Genomic DNA, 16,233 nt, shown 5'->3' with positions numbered 1-16,233 from the left:
TGCCCCAGTCCAGCAGCAGCCTAGCCCACAGGCGGGCTAGGAAACGAATGTAGACGATGACCCCATCCCCCTTCATGCGGGCACACGAGAAAGCAGCCCCAGGCCCTCCTGAAAGCAAGAACACAGAAGAGCCTTCTAGTACTCCGGGCCCCATACTAGTGGCAAGGGAGCTGTGCCCACCACTCAGCTCCCACCGGGGCTGGCTCAACACTCCACACTCACAACCTGGTAGAATAAACAGCATGACCTTTCTAGGCATAAATACTGTTTGCCTCAGTCACTACTATCCTGTTACACACAAGGTCCTGCATTCAGTAAAAATTTGGGAGATACAGAGGAAGAGCAGTGGAGGGTGGTGGTGGAGGACCCTGAGCTCACCTTCTCACATAGACACATGGGGGCAGTGAGGACACAGAGTGCGGCCTGCTCTGAAAAACCACCCGAAGACTGGCAGAGTGGCTATTCCACAGCTAAAACCATAAAGAGAAGACCCCCTTCAAGAAGGGGCAGAGAGGCCGGCAGGGATCAATATCCTGGCACCGCGGTGGGTTTCCCGTCACAAGGAGAAGACTGTCACAAGCACCGTGGTCCTCCCTGAAGAGCCAGGGACCAAACCTCACATGGGGATCTGCACTGGTTAGATGAGCCCCCATGATGTATGGCTTTGAAAATCCTTGAGGCAGAACTCTGGGAGAGCTGGAGGGCTAAAGGAAACCAAGCGTCTGCCTTTAAAGGGCCAGTGCGCTGTATCACTCAGTCTCAGGCCCCTGCATGGGAGCAACAGTTGGAAGAGCACCTAGCCTATACATGAAGATTTACCGACTACTTTAAGCATGTTTGCTGAGCCAGTAGGGATCTGCAGGAGATTTCTCCAGGTACAGAAGTGCTGGTGATGCCCTTTTTCTTGTCCTTCAGCCTGCTGGATGTGTGGGAGCCACTTTGATATTTCCTCTACCTTGATGGCATTGCTTGCCTCCCACCCCACCAGCATTCCCCTGGAGACCCACACCACTCAGCCCACCTGTCCTAGCACGTATCCTCCAAAGTGGCTCCTGTCCCAGCACTCCCAGCAGGTGGCCTTGGCTGGGACTGGCACCCCTCCAAAGTGACTCTTGCCTTGGGGAAGCAGAGAGCCAGCACCATACCCAGCATGCCTGCAGTGGCTAAAGCTAGGCCCTTCAGCTAGCTGTGCCAGGAGCTAACCCCATACACCAGCATACCTGCAGCAGCTACACTGGGCTTTCTTAGCCAGCTGTACCCGGTCTAAGCCAGCCCAGCTCACCAGTGTGCCTGTATAGCCGGCAGGGCTGGCCCATCTGTGCACCTGCAGCAGCTATGGCCGGGCCACTCAGGCAGCCACACAAGTTGTGGCCAATCACAACAGTAAGGTACAAATAGCCCACATAAGGGACACCCCTTGAATGCCTGGTTCTGGTGAGCCGGGGGGGATTGCACTACTGCGTCCTATAGGTGCCTTCTACAAAAGGCCCTACTGAATACGCAGAAGCCAACAGAGACATAATGAAGATACAGAAGAATGTACTCCAAACCAAAGATGACAGGACCTCAGAAAAAGAACTAAGCAAAGAACTAAAATCGTCAATCTACCTGCTAAGGAGTTCAAAGTAACAGTCATAGGATGCTCACTGAGAAGAGTGGGTGAGCTCAGAGACAATGTCAACAAAGAGAAAATATAAAAAGGTACAAATTAGAGAAATAATCACTGAAAAATACAATAGAGGAAATCAACAGAAGATTAGAGGATGCAAAAGAATAATCAGCAATCTGGAAGACAAGGTAGTGGAGAGCACCCGCACTGAACAGCAAAAAGAAAAAGAATTTTAAAAATGAGGATAGATTAATGGACTTCTGAAACAACATCAAGTGTACCAACATTCACATTAAAGGGGTGCTCGAGGGGCACCTGGGTGGCTTAGTGGGTTAAAGCCTCTACCTTCGGCTCAGGTCATGATCCCAGGGTCCTGGGATCGAACCCCATGTCGGGCTCTCTTGCTCAGCAGGGAGCCTGCTTCCCTTCCTCTCTCTCTGCCTGCCTCTCTGCCTACTTGTGATCTCTGTCAAATAAATAAATAAAATCTTTATTTAAAAAGGGGGGGGTGCCTGAAAGAGAGGAGAGAATGGAGCAGAAGACTTATTTGAAGAAATAGTAGCTGAAAATTTCCCTAACCTGGGGAAGAAAACAGACATCCAAGGTCCAGGAAGCTCAAAAAGTCCCTAACGAGAGGCACCCAGGATGTCCACATAAAGGCACATAATAATTGAAATGGCAAAAATTAAAGAGAATCATAAAAGCAGGAAGAGAAAAGCAAATAGTTACATAAAAGGAGAAATCCCACAAAGCTATTACCAGGTTTTTCAGCAGAAACTTTGCAGGAAGAAGGGAGTGACATGATACTTTCAAAGTGTTGAAAGGAAAAACCTACAACCAAGAATACTCTATCTGGCAAGGTTATTGTTCAGAATTAAAGGAGAGTTGGTTTCTCAGGCAAATAAAAGTTGAAAATGTTCATCACCTCTAGGCCAACCTCATTAAAGGGATCTCTTGAAGAGAAAAATAAAAGGTCATAACTAGAAGAATATTATGAAAGGAAACAGTATCACTGGTAAAAGCAAACAGAAAGGTAGTAATCACTTATAAAGCTAGTATGAAGGTAAATGACAAAATTAACAAAATCAATTATATCTACAAAAATTCATTAAGGTATACACAAAAAGATATAAAATACGATGTCATATACATTAAAAGATGAAGGAGGGGAGTAAAAATGTAGTAATTTCAGAATATGTTCAAAGTTAAGTGACCACCAACTTAGTACAGATTGGTACATACATAAGATGTTATATATAAGCTTTACGTAACCACAAACCAAAAATGTATAATAAATACACAAAAATAAGCACAAAGGCATCTAAGTATAACACTACGAAAGAAGTCATCAAATTACAAGAAAGCAAGAGAAAAAAGAAAGAGAAGAAAATAATTGACAAAGTGGCAACGAGTGCACACCTATCAATAATTACTTTAAATGTAAGTGTGTAAATGCTTCAATGAAAAGGTACAGGATGACTGAATGGGTCAAAAGCACAAGACCCATCTATAGGTTATCTACAACAGACTCACTTCAGATCTAAAGCCCCATGCAGACTAAAAGGGAACGGGTGGAAAAAGGTATTTCATGAGAATGGAAGAAGAGAGAGAGAGAAAGAAAGAGAGGAGAGGAAGGGGAAAAAGGGAAAAAGCCGGGGCAGCAATACTTCCATTAGACAAAATGGACTTTAAAACAAGGACTGTAACAAGAGAAAGCATTACTTAGTGACAAAGGGATCAATCCACAAGAGAATGTAAAAATATCTAAGCATGATATAGGAGGACCTAAATATATGAAACAAATATTAACAAAGAGGGAGAAGCTGATAGTAATGCCATAATAACAGAAGACTTTACAATCCCACTTACACCAATGGAGAGATCATCCATGCAAAAGATCAATAAAGAAACAGTGATTTTTATTATTTTTTTTAATTTTAAAGACTTTATTTATTTAGTTGACAGAGACACAGTGAGAGAGGAAAACACAAGCGGGGAGTGGGAAAGGGAGAAGCAGGCTTCCTGCCAAGCAGGGAGCCCCATGTGGGGTTTGATCCCAGGACCCTGGGACCCTGACCTGAGCTGAAGGCAGATGCCCAATGACTGAGCCATGCAGGCACCCCAGGAAACTGGTTTTTAGTGGCACATTAGACCAGATACACTTAACAGATATATACAGAACATTCCATCCAAAACCAACAGAATGCACATTCTTTTCAGGGGCACATGGAATGTTCTCCAAGACAGTTCTCACATTAGGCCACAAAATAAGTTTCAATAAATTGAAGATTAAAATCCTATCAAGCATCCTTTCTAACCATGATGGTATGGCACTAGAAATCAATTAAGAAAAGTCTGGAAGGGTGCCTGGGTGGCTCAGCTGGGTAAATGACTGCCTTCCGCTCAAGTCCTGATCCTGGAGTCCCAGGATGGAGTCCCAAATCAGGCTCCCTACTCGGAGGGGAGCCTGCTTCTCCCCCTGACCTTTCCCCTCTCGTGCTCTTTCTCTCTCAAATAAATAAATAAATAAATAAATTTTTAAAATATTTTTTTCCTTGTCTGGTAGAAAGACAACCATCGAGACTAAATAACAGGCTACTAAACAACCAATAGGTCAATGAAGAAATAAAAGAGGAAATTAAAAAAAAAAAACCCAGAGACGAATGAAAATGGACACACAATGGTTCAAAATCTTTGGGGCTTAGCAAAAGCAGTTCTAAGAGGGAAGTTCAGAGCAATACAGTCCTACCTCAAGAAACAAAAAAACCTCAAATAACCAATCTAACTAGAAAAAGAAGAAGCCCAAAGTCAATAGAAGGAAGGAATTAATATCAGAACAGAAATAAATAAAATAAAGCCTGAAAGAAAAGAAAAGATCAATGAAACTAGGAGCTGGTTCTTCAAAAAGATAAAATTGATAAATCTTTAGCCAGATTCATCAATAAAAAAGCAAACAAAATCACAAATGAAAGAGAAATTTCAAAAAAAAACTCCAGAATACAAAGGATTATGAGCCACTATGAAAAATCACACACCAGCAAATTCAAACACCTAGAAGTGGATAAGTTCCTAGAAACATACAATCTTGCAAGACTGACTCAGGAAGAAATAAAAAGTCTGAACGGACCTATTACCAGTAATGAAATCAAATCAGTAATGACAAAACTCTCAACAAACAAAAGTACAGGACCAGATATTTTCACAGGTGAATTCTAACCAGAAGAGTTAATACTTATCCTTCTCAAACTATTCCAAAAAACAGAAGAGGGGAAAGGAATGCTTCCAGATTCATTCTATGGAGCCAGCATTACTCTGATACCAAAACCAGACAAAGATACTGTAAGAAGATTATAGACCAATATCCCTGATGAGCATAGATGCAAAAATCCTCAACAAAATATTAGCAAACAATATACTAAAAGGATCATTCACCATAATCAAGTGGGATATATTTACAAATCAGTTAACCTGAAACACCGTTATTAACAAAATGAAGGATAAAAATCATATGATCATCTCAAAAGATGCAGAAAAAAATTTAACAAAACTCAACATCTACTCATGATGAAAAAAACAAAACTCAACAAAGTGGGTATAGAGGGAACATACCTCAAGATAATAATAGCTGTATATGACGCACCCACAGCTAACATCATATCAATGGTGAAAAGCTGAACACTTGCCCTCTCAGAGGAGAAACAAAAGATATTTACTCTTACCACTTTTACTAAACATAGTACCAGAAGTTCTAGCCACAGCACTCAGATTAAAAAAAAGAAGAAGAAAAAAGAAAGAAAGAAAAGGCACCCAAATCAGTAAAGAAAAAGTATAACTGTCACGATTTGCAGATGGCATGATAATACGTACAGGAAACCCTAAAGATTAAAACACCCTATTAGAACTAATAAATGAATTCGAAACCCTATTAGAACTGATAAATGAATTCTGTAAAGTTTCAGGATACAAAAATTACTATACAGAACTCTGTTCAGTTTCTATACACTAATAATGAACTGGCAGAAAGAGAAATTAAGAAAACAATTGCATCAAAAAGAATAAGATACCTAGGAATAAATTTAATCAAGGAGCTCAAAGACCTGTACTCTGAACTATAAGATCCCAATGAAAGAAACCGGAGATGACACAGAGAAATGGAAAAAGATATACCATGGTCATGGGTTTGAAGAATTAATATCCTTAAAATGTTCATGCATCCCAAAGCAATCTGCAGATTTAGTGCAATCCCTATTAAAGTAACAGTAGCATTTTTTACAGAACTAGAACAAATAATCCTCAGATTTGTATGGGACCACAAAAGATCCTGAATACCCAGAGCAAAACTGAGAAAGAACAAAAAGCTGGAGGTATCATGGGTCCAGATTTCAAAATAAACTACAAAGCCATAGTAATGAGAACAGGATGGTACCGGTACAAAAACACATAGATCAGTGGAACAGAATAGAGAGCCCAGAAATAAAACCATGTTTATGGTCAATTTGTCTATGACAAAGGAGTCAAAAATATCCAATATACAAAAAAAGACAGTCTCTTTAATAATAAACAGTGTTGGGGGGGAGTGCCTGGGTGGCTCAGTGGGTTAATGCCTCTGCCTTTAGCTCAGGTCATGATCCCGGGGTCCTGGGATTGAGCCCCGCATTGGGCTCTCTGCTCAGCAGGGAGCTTGCCCCCCGCTCTCTGTCTGCCTCTCTGCCTACTTGTGATCTCTGTCAAATAAATAAATAAATAAATAAAATCTTTAAAAATAAACAAATAGTGTTGGGAAAATGGGGCAGCCACGTTGAAAAGAATGAAACCGGGCTACTTTCTTACACTATACACAAAAATAAACTCAAAATGGATCAGAGACCTAAATGTAAGATCTAAAACCATAAGAAAAAGTACAGCATAGGAAATATAGTCAATAATACTGCGATAACTTTGTATGAAAGTTGATGAAAACCAGAGGACACTGAAAACCACCGTGAGCATTCTGTGATGAGTTAATTCTTGAATCAACATACAGTAAATCTGAAACTAGTATTGTATACTTACAACTAAAATTAAAAATAATAAATATGGAGACAGAAAAGAACAAGAAAAGGAAATGACTCATTATCAAAAGATAAAGTAGTTGACAGAACCAGACCAAGGTAGGACCCATCCAGATATCAGAACTGTCAAACAAAGACATCAAAATAACCAAGTTTCACATTTTACAAGACTTAGTTGAAAAGGTGGACAACATGTTGAGCAGACAGGTGATTGCAGCAAAAATTGGAAACTTAGAAATGCTAAAAAAAAAAAAAAAAAAATGATCAGAGGGGCGCCTGGGTGGCTCCATCAGTTAAGCATCTGCCTTTGGCTCAGGTCATGATCCCAGGGTCCTGGGATGGAGACCAGAAGCAGGTTCTCTGTTCAGTGGGGAGCCTGCTTCTTCCGTCCCTGTGGTTACTGCTCTGCCTACTTATCCTCTCTCTCTGTCAAATAAATCTTAAAAAAAAAAAAAAAAAAAAGTGATCAGAAATGAATAATTTGGTTACAGCAGAAAAGAGAATAAGTGAAATTAGGCTAATAGGACTTACCCAAATGGAAATAATATACAGCGGAGAAAGAGAGAGAGAGTGAGAAGAGAGAACAGCTAAAAGCCACAGGATGATCTCAAACTATCTAGAGTTAAGGTCATTGGAATCCCAGTAGGGAGAGGTATACAAGGAAAAAGGAGACGGGAGAGGTGGGGGGCAGGGTGGAAGGAAGAAAGGAGAGAGAGAGAAGAGCAAAGCGAAAACAGAGGAGAAAAATATGTAGAGAGATCATTGCTGAGACGCTTCCAAAATTAATCCTAGATAAAACATCACAGATCCCAGAAACTTAGAGCACCCCATGCAAAATTTAAAAAACAAAACAAAACACATCCGAGTACATGATAGTCAAATTGCGGAAATCCCAAGAAAAAATCATCAAGACAGCCAGCCAAAAAAAGAAACATACAGGGGCGCCTGGGTGGCTCAGTGGGTTAAGCCTCTGCCTTCAGCTCAGGTCATGATCCCAGGGTCCTGGGATCGAGCCTCGCATCGGGCTCTCTGCTCAGTGGGGAGCCTGCTTCCCTTCCTCTCCTCTCTGACTGCCTCTCTGCCTACTTGTGATCTCTGTCAAATAAATAAAATCTTTAAAAAAAAAAAAAAAAAAAGAAAGAAACATACACAGAAGAAAAAAATACAAGAGTGACAACAAACTTCTCATCAAAAAACATGCAATCCAGAAGATCATGGAAGGACAACTGTAACGCATTGAAATGGTGGGGGAGAAATCCAGTAAACTTATAACTCTCTCTCCCCAGTGAACCTGTCTTTCAAATATGAAGGAGAATTACATCTTCAGAGAAACAAAAGCTGATGATATTTATTGCCAGTGGATCCGCACTGCAAGATACGTTAAAGGAAGTTCTTCAGGCAAAAGAAGTACGACACCAGCTAGAAATGTCAATCTATTCCAAAAAAAAAAAAAAAGAGAGAGAGAAAGAAAGAGAGAGAGCAATGGAAATGGTAAAAATGTGCACGTATGAATTTCTGATGACTGTTGTAACAAATGACCATAAACTTCGTGGCTTAAAACAACACAAATTTATTCCCCTCCAGTTCTGGAGGCTGACAGTTTGAAAGTAGTCTGAAACCCTTTCACTGGGTTAAAGTCAGGGTGTCAGCAGGACGAGCTCCTTCTAAAAGCTTCTAAGAGCTAGAACATGGGTATCATGGGAGGCAACTGTGAAGCCTACCATAGGGGGTAAATACAACACACTTTCCCCCCTTTGTTTTCATTTGTCTTTTTAAATCTAGGAATTATTATATTTTTTATTCAAACATAACATTCAGTGTTACATTAGTTTCAGGTGTCCAGTACAATGATTCAACAATTCTATACCTTTCACTGGATGACAGAGAACTGAGTGTTGATGGAAGGAGGCGTGTGGTGGATGGGTCAGATGGGGGATGGGTATTTAGGAGGGCACTTGTTATGATGAGAACTGGGTGTTACACGTAACTGACGAACCCCTAAATTCAACTCCTGTACACTGTATGTTAATGAGAATTTCAATAAAAATTGAAAAAAAGAAAAAAAAATTAAATGTAATCCTACTAAGAATCTAGTTTACAGCAGTTATAAAGAATTTTTATAATAAAAACTTCCCTTAAAACGAATAAGTGTACTCTTAATCTCCTGTATCTTTTTCCCATGGCCCCACCCACCTCCCTTCTTACATATAAAATGGGGTATTACTCAGCCATAAAAAAGGATGAAATCTTGCCATTGGCAACAACATGGAGGAATCGAGAGGGTAGAATGCAAAGTGAAACAAGACAGAGAAAGATAGGGACCATATAATTTCACTAATATGTGGAATTTAAGAAACAAAACAAATGAACAAAGAAAAAAAGAAGCGAAATCCAGACTCCCCTTATTTTTAATCTCTTTGGAATATAATTGACTGTCTAAAGCTAAAATAGTAAAATATACAATAGGATTTATAATATATGTGACATTAAAATGTACATAACAGGGGCCCCTGGGTGGCTCAGTGGGTTAAAGCCTCTGCCTTCGGCTCAGGTCATGATCTCAGGGTCCTGGGGTTGAGTCTCACATTGGGCTCTCTGCTCAGCAGGGAGCCTGCTTCCTCCTCTCTCTCTCTGCCTGCCTCTCTGCCTACTTGTGATCTCTGTCAAATAGATGAATAAAATCTTTTAAAAAAATAAAATGTACATAACGATAACAACACCAAGAGTAGAATATTTTCACAAGGCATTTATACCATACACAAAGTGGCACAACATTTGTTGAAGGTGTACTGTGGTAAGTGAAAGATATAACTGTAAACCTTACCACAAACATTAAAAACTAAATAAATCAGACAATAATTGCAGCTAATAAGACAACAGTGGAGATAAAATATTGTAAAATAATCAAAAGAGATCATAAAAGAAAATAAAAAGAGGAAAACGCAAATATATGCTGTCTGCACCAAAAAACTACTTTCAATATACAGACATAATAAAAAAATGGAAAAAAAAGATGCACCACATAAAAAGCATATCAAAACAGTATACAAGGGGCACCTGGGTGGCTCAGTGGGTCAGCTCAGGTCATGATCTCAGGATCCATGGATGGAGCCCTGAATTGGGCTCTCTGCTCAGCAGGGAGCCTGCTTCCCCCTTTCTCTCTGCCTGCCTTTCTGCCTACTTGTGATCTCTGTCAAATAAATAAAAAAATATTTTTTAAAAGTATACAAAAAAAAAGAATTAGCATGACTACATCAATATCAGACAATGTAGACTTCAGTACCGGGAATATTACCAAGGTTAAAAAGACATTTCAAGATGATAAAGGGGCCAATTTGTCATAAAGACAAAATAATTCTAAGTATGTGCCTAATAGAGCTTCAAAATCATGAAGCACAAATTGATAGAACTGAAAGGAGAAATGAATAAATAATCACATTTAGAGACTTCAACACTCCCTATTCTCAATAAGAAATAAACCCAGGCAAAAAATCAGTAAGAATACAGAAAAATTAACATTAGGTACAAATTGATCTAGTCAACAGTTATTATCGAACACCAAACAATAGCAGAACACATGTTCTTTCCAAATATACCTCACTAAGGTAGACCTGATTCTGGGCCATGATAAAACTCTCAACAAATGTAAAAGGCGGAAGTGATACAAAGTGTGTTCTCTGTCCACAAAAACAAAACAGAACAAAACAAAAACACTGATTTAGAAATAAATAAAAAATCTGTATCTGAAAAATCTGTAAGAAATTAAGCGATACACTTCTACATAACTCATGAGTCAAAGAAGACATCACAAGAAAAATTAAAATTTTGCCCTGAATGAAAATGAAAACACAAGAGACCAAAATGAGTGGAATTCAGGTGAAGCCGAGCTTTGACAAAATAGATGGCATTACAATGCTTATATTAGGAAAGTCAGAGCTCAAATTTATGACCTATACTTTTACCTTTAAAAAATATCAGAAAGAAAATCAATCCCCCAGTCATCATAGAAATAAATAACAGAAATAAGATTAAAAACATGTTTAAAAGTAGGGGCATCTGGTTGGCTCAGTGGGTTAAAGCCTCTGCCTTCAGCTCAGGTCATGATCCCAGAAGCCCCGCATCAGGCTCTCTGCTCAGCAGGGAGCCTACTTCCCCCAGTCCACCTCTCTCTCTGCCTGCCTCTTCTCTGCCTACTTGTCATCTCTGTCTGTCAAATAAATAAAATCTTTAAAGAAAAAGAAAACATGTTTAAAAGTAATAAATAAATAAATAAATAAATAAAACCAAAATTTGGTTCTTTAAAACAGTAAGATAATAAACCTCTGCCCAAAGAAAAGAGAAGTGACACAAATTACCAACGTTGGCAATGACAGAGGAGCAATCACTTGCTACCTATTCTACAGACAACTAAAAGACAATATAAGGATAACGTGGAAATTTTGTGCCAAAAAAAAATGTGATAACTGAAAGACAGATTCTCAGAGCTGACTCAAGGACTATGTTACCTCAATAGCTATACATATCTATTAGAGACTGAATTCTTATCTAAACTCTTCTCACAGAGAAAACTTTAGACTTCATTGGTAAAATCTAAGAAACAGCCAAGATGGAATAATACCAATTCTATAGAAAACAGAAGAATAGAGAACCGTCTCCTAATTATTTTTAGAACACCAGCATTAACCTGTTACCAAACCCAAACACGTCACAAGAAGACGACAGACCAACATCCATCATGAACAGAGATGCAAACATCCTTAACAAAATCTCAGCAAATCAAGTCCATCAACATACACCGTAACCAACCAGCGTTTAACCCAGTGATGTGAAGTTGGCTCAACAGGAGAAAATTAATCAATGTATTCCATCATCTTATTGCAGAAAGTGTTTAGCGATATTCCATATTCCGTCCATAAAGTCTCTGTGTACTCAAGGAATGAAAGAGAACTTCCTGATAAGGAACATCTGTGAGATACCTACTGCTAGCTTTGTACTCAACAGCGAAAGGCCAAAAGCTTTCCCCCTGAGATCAGGAACAAGGAAAGGATATTCACTCCCACCACTTGTTCAACACTGTGTGAAGGTTCTAACCAGCACTTTTTAAAAAAGATTTTATTTATTTATTTGACAGACAGAGATCACAAGTAGGCAGAGAGGCAGGCAGAGAGAGAGGAAGGGAAGCAGGCTCCCCACTGAGCAGAGAGCCCGATGTGGGGGTCTATCCCAGGACCCTGAGATCATGACCTGAGCCGAAGGCAGAGGCTTTAACCCACTGAGCCACCCAGGCACCCTCTAACCAGCATTTTAAGGTTAATTAACTACTATAAAAGTAAAAGGCATACAGATTAGAAAGAATTAGAAATGTCCTTTTTTATAAATAACATGCTCATCTACATAGAAATCCCCAAGAAATTTACAAAGGCAACTGGAATTAATAAGTGAATTTAGCAAGGTCACAGGATACAAGGTCAACATACAAAAGCAACTGTATTTTTATATACTATTAACGACTGGCAGTTTAAATGTAAAAAGCGGGGGCACCTGGGTGACTCAGTCATTAAGCATCTGCCTTTGGCTCAGGTCACGATCCCAGGGTCCTGGAATCGAGCCCCACATCAGGCTCCCTGCTCGGCGGGAAGCCTGCTTCTCCCTCTCCCGCTTCCCCTGCTTGTGTTCCCTCTCTCTCTCTCTCTGTTAAATAAATAAATTAAAATATTTTTAAATAAATAAATAAATAATTTTTTTTACGTGTGAAAAGTGTAATAAAGACTGAGTTTATTTTTGATGCTTGATCACTGATAGCTTTAAGCTCCATGCCTCTCCCTTTCCCTGTATCTGAGCAAGTCAGTAAGAAAGCCCCGCCATTCCTGTGCTGTGGGGGCAGGGAGGGGGCCTTTCAAATCTGGCAACTCCAGCCCACCTTGGTTCCACACCCACACCACAGTAAAAACCAGAGCCATCCAGCCTTCAGGCTATCGCAGACCAACTTGGGTTTGTCTGCACTGCTCTCCCCCAGAAAATCCCATTATGGAAAAATAAGGCTTTTCAGAGAGCTACTTGATATATGTGTGGTGTCCTCAGTCTCCAATTTCTAACACATTCTGGGTGGTGGTAGGGTACAGTTGATCCCGTGGGGTAACAACAAAACAAAACAATACCATTTACAAGAGCACCAAGAAATATGAAATACTTAGGAGCAGATGTAACAAAATATGTGCAAGACTTATACAATGAAAACTACAACACGGCTGATAAAAAGTAAAGATAACCTAAATAACCAGAAAGAGACAGCATGAACAGGAAGACCTAACGTTGCTATGATGTCAATACTCTCGAAACTGATTTATTGATAAGATGTAATGCCAATCAAATATCGGGATTCTTTTTTCTAGAAATTGATATTCTGACTCCCACATGTATATGGAAATATCAAGGCCACAGACAGTTGTAGGAGGGTCATACAAAGAAATGCCATAGAACAGTGAAGATGAAGGGTCCCAGAAACTCACATCAACACAAATGAATCTTGGAAATGGGGATATTCAACTATAAAAAGCAAACTATGCACAGTAGGACCTAAAGAAAACCTTTAAATAAATACAGGGTTTTTTTTTTTTTTTTAAGATTTTATTTATTTATTTGCCAGAGAGAGAGTGAAACAGGCAGAGAGGCAGGCAGAGAGGCAGGCAGAGAAGGGGGTGGGGGGAAGCAGGCTCCCTGCTGAGCAGAGAGGCCCATGTGGGGCTTGATCCCAGGAGCCTGAGATCATGACCTAAGCCGAAGGCAGAGGCTTCACCCACTGAGCCACCCAGGCGCCCCTATAAATACGGTTTTAAAATGTGTAATTCATACGTGTACCTAATACCAGAGCCCCAAAATATCTGAAGCAAACGCGAACGGATCTGAAGGGAATAATAGACAATTCTACCATAGTAAGGGGCAATTTCTGTACTCGGATTTCAATGACGGACAGGATACCCAGATAGATCAACAGGCAGTGGCTGACTTGATTAACGCTACAACCCCACTGGACCTAGGACACTCCACCGAACAACAGCAGGTCAGACGTTCTTCTCAAGTACTCATGGAACCTTCTTCCAGGACAGACATATAATAGGCCACCGATCTTAAAAATTTTAAAAGACTGAAATCACACAAAAGTATCTTTTCTCATCATGATGGAATGAAAATAGAAATCAACATCCAAAGGAAAACTAGAAAATTCACAAATATGTAGAAATTGAACAACACTCTTAAAACAACCAATTTGTCGAAGAAGAAATCCCGAGGGATATTAGAGACCAATGAGGAAAACAACACATGGAAACTTATGAGATGGAACAAAAGCAGCACGAAGAGGGAACTTTTTAGTTGCAAATGCATATGTTAAAAAAGAAGAAAGTTCTCAAAAAAAGAAAACCCAAAAAACCCTAACTTTACGTCTTAAGGTACTAGAAAAAGAAAAGCAAAGTAAGCCCAAAGTTATCAGAAGGAAGGAAATATTAGAACAGAGATCAATTAAATAAGGAACGAAAAAACAATAGAGAAAATCAAGCCAAAAGTTGTTCTTCAAACTAACGAAACAAAATAACAAAGGACAAGCCTTTAAGTCAACTGGATAAGAAAAAAGAGAGAAGACTCCAATTAGTAAAATCAGCAATGAAAGCAGGGACATGGCTATTGTTTTACAGAAATAAAAAGGACCATAAGAGCACTAGGAATAACTATGCCAACAAATTAGATAACCTAGCTGAAAATTCCAAACCAACTCCCAGAAATACAGCATCTCCCCGAACTGAGTTATAAAAAAAAATAGAAAATATGAATACACTTAGAATTAGGATGTCTGAACTAAAAATTTAAAGAAAGGAAAAGAATGAGTGTTGACAAGGATATAGAGAAATTCGAACTCCTCGGGCGCTGTTGGCTGAAGCGTAAAATGGTACAGTCACTGCGGAAAAACAAAAACAAACAAACAAACAAAAAATCAGTTTGACAGTTCCTCAAAAAGTTAAACATAGAATTACCATACGGTCTGGCAGTTCCACTTCCAGATATACACCCAAAAGAACTGACAGCAGGGTCTCAGGTATTGGCGATATTCCATATTCCGTCCATAAAATCTGTGTGTGCACTTGCACTGCAGTGTTTCTAGCAGAATCATTCACAACAGCAGAAAGGGAGGAACAAGGCAAGTGGCAGCCAAGAGGTAACTGAAGGAACAAGGTGCGGGAGATCCGTGAAACGGAGTATTACTCAGCCTTCAATAGGAACAGGATCCTAATACATGCTATGACATGGACGAATCTCTTTTTTAAGATTTTATTTATTGATTTGGGAGAGCGTGTACACGAGAGAGGGGAGGGGCAGAGAGAGAAGCGGACTCCCCGAGCTGAGCAGGGAGCCGGACGTGGGATTTGATCCTGAGACTCCAGGATCATGACCTGAGCTGAGGGGGCAGTCACTTAACCAACAGAGCTGACCAGGAGCCCCAACATGGATGAATCTTGAAAACCCTATGTGAAGTGAAATCAGTCAGTCATAAACAGACGGCTGCTGTGTGGTTCCGCTTATACGAGAGAAATTCAAAGAGAGAGAAAGGAGATTCGAGGTGACCAGAGGTTGGGAGGGAAGAAATGGCGAGTCACAGGCATGCCTCTCAGATATGGCAGGTTTGGTTCCAGGTCGACACAATAAAGCAAATTTCACAATAAAGTGAGTTAAATGAAGCTTTCAGTTTCCCAGTGCGTGTTAAAGTGCTGTTCAGGGTGACTGGGTGGCTCAGTAGTTAAACCTCTGCCTTCGGCTCAGGTCGTGATCTCAGGGTCCTGGGATCGAGCCCCGCATCAGGCTCTCTGCTCAGTGGGAAGCCTGCTACTCCCTCTCCCACTCCCCCTGCTTATGTTCCCTCTTTCACTGTGTCTCTCTCTGTCAAATAAATAAATAAAATCTTAAAAAAAAAAAAAGTGCTGTTCACCCTGTATTATAGTCTGTGAAGTATGTAATAGCATTATGCTTTTAAAAAAACCAATGTATACACCTTAATTTAAAAATATTTTTTTAACTAAAAAATGCTAACCGTCATCTGAGTTTATGGAGAGTCATCCTCTCTGGGCTGGTGGAGGGCCCTGCCTCCACATGGACGGCTGCTGACCGCTCAGGGCGGTGGTTCCTCAAGGAACCACCTTGAGGGGTGGCTGTGGCGATTTCTTAAGTAGGACAAGAGAGAAGTTTGCCGCACTGAGTGACTCTCGCTTTCACAAATGGTTTCCCCATAGCATGCGACGCGTCTGGTGGCATTTCACCCACGGTAGACCCTCTCTGGAAACTGGAATTAATCTTCTCACACTACACTGCTGCTTATCAACTAAGTGTATGTGATACTCTATGTCCTTTGTTGTCATTTCAAAAATCATCATGGCACCCTCACCTGGAAGGGATTCCAGCTCAAGAAACCACTTTCTTTGCTCACCCCTGAGAGGCAACTCCTCATCCATTCAAGGTATTTTTTGTTTTGTTTTGTTTTGTTTTGTTTGACAGAGAGAGACACAGCAAGAGAAGGAACAAAAGCAG

General features: G+C 40.1%; 1 long non-coding RNA gene across 1 annotated transcript in view; it reads left to right on the top strand.

Moving 5' to 3' along the window:
* The window catches only part of LOC106005205, a 22,048-nt gene extending 5,815 nt beyond the window's left edge, over window positions 1-16,233 (top strand). Inside the window, exon 3 of the long non-coding RNA XR_006606380.1 lies at window positions 16,201-16,233. This is a non-coding gene — a long non-coding RNA (uncharacterized LOC106005205). The remainder of the gene's footprint in view (window positions 1-16,200) is intronic.

Source organism: Mustela putorius, unplaced genomic scaffold (genome assembly GCF_011764305.1).
Source record: "Mustela putorius furo isolate JIRA1106 unplaced genomic scaffold, ASM1176430v1.1 tig00000095_pilon_pilon_pilon, whole genome shotgun sequence".
In the NCBI taxonomy this organism is placed as follows: domain Eukaryota; kingdom Metazoa; phylum Chordata; class Mammalia; order Carnivora; family Mustelidae; genus Mustela; species Mustela putorius.
Note: the sequence above shows the minus strand (reverse complement) of the source record. Positions and strands in the feature narration are given on the sequence as shown.